Below are 784 nucleotides of genomic sequence, written 5' to 3'. Positions count from 1 at the left end.
CAAGCGGCAAACAGGCGGGGCGGCCGTGAGCGGTGGCGCGCCGCGCCGCGGCCGTCACGCGGCGCGTCCGACAGCCGGCGAGTTACGTGCGTGCCGCGAGGCGACACTGGCGCGCATGTCCGCCGCCGCGCCGGTGCTGAGCTATGATCCATCGCGGCAGAGGCGCAGCGCAAACACCCGGTTAAAGGCTCGGCACGAAAACAAGGCCGCCGCCACGGCAGGATCAGGTCGCTTGGCGCACGGCCACCGTGGCGGACTCCGCGTTCATCATTGCATCAGTGAGCAGCGGTGCAGCCACGCTCACTGATGCGATGATGAAACGCGTGACAGACGGCGGGAACGAGACTGCGGCATCTGGACACGACGTCAGACAGCGTGGCAACGAGACAGCGCACGCCAGTGACATAGAGTTAGCTCACGGGATAGGAGCCGCAAATGCAGAAAGCTGGCGGAAATGAGAATGCAGAGGTCAGTTAAGTTGGCGTGGAGCAGGGTAGCGGGGATGAGACAACAGGTGTCGGCGACATAAGGCAGCATAGGGAGGTGGATGTGATGGCACAAGGCAGGACGACGGAGCTTTCATAAGACGGTAGCACCAGCGACATTATCGCCGAGTAAGTCCTACACTGCGCAGCATCCGGGGAGGGTCACATCTCCAGTGAGCAATGATACACCAGGCAGACCTCCAGAACGAGGACTAAATGGTTCTTTGCGTCAGAGTTGCGGAGGAGAGACTCTCCAGATACGACTGCCATCCAATATGACCGTCTGTCACATGAGGGTT

Source organism: Pollicipes pollicipes, unplaced genomic scaffold (assembly GCF_011947565.3).
Source record: "Pollicipes pollicipes isolate AB1234 unplaced genomic scaffold, Ppol_2.1 Scaffold_7261;HRSCAF=8764_pilon_pilon_pilon, whole genome shotgun sequence".
Taxonomy (NCBI): domain Eukaryota; kingdom Metazoa; phylum Arthropoda; class Thecostraca; order Pollicipedomorpha; family Pollicipedidae; genus Pollicipes; species Pollicipes pollicipes.
This window is presented reverse-complemented; position numbering follows the sequence as displayed.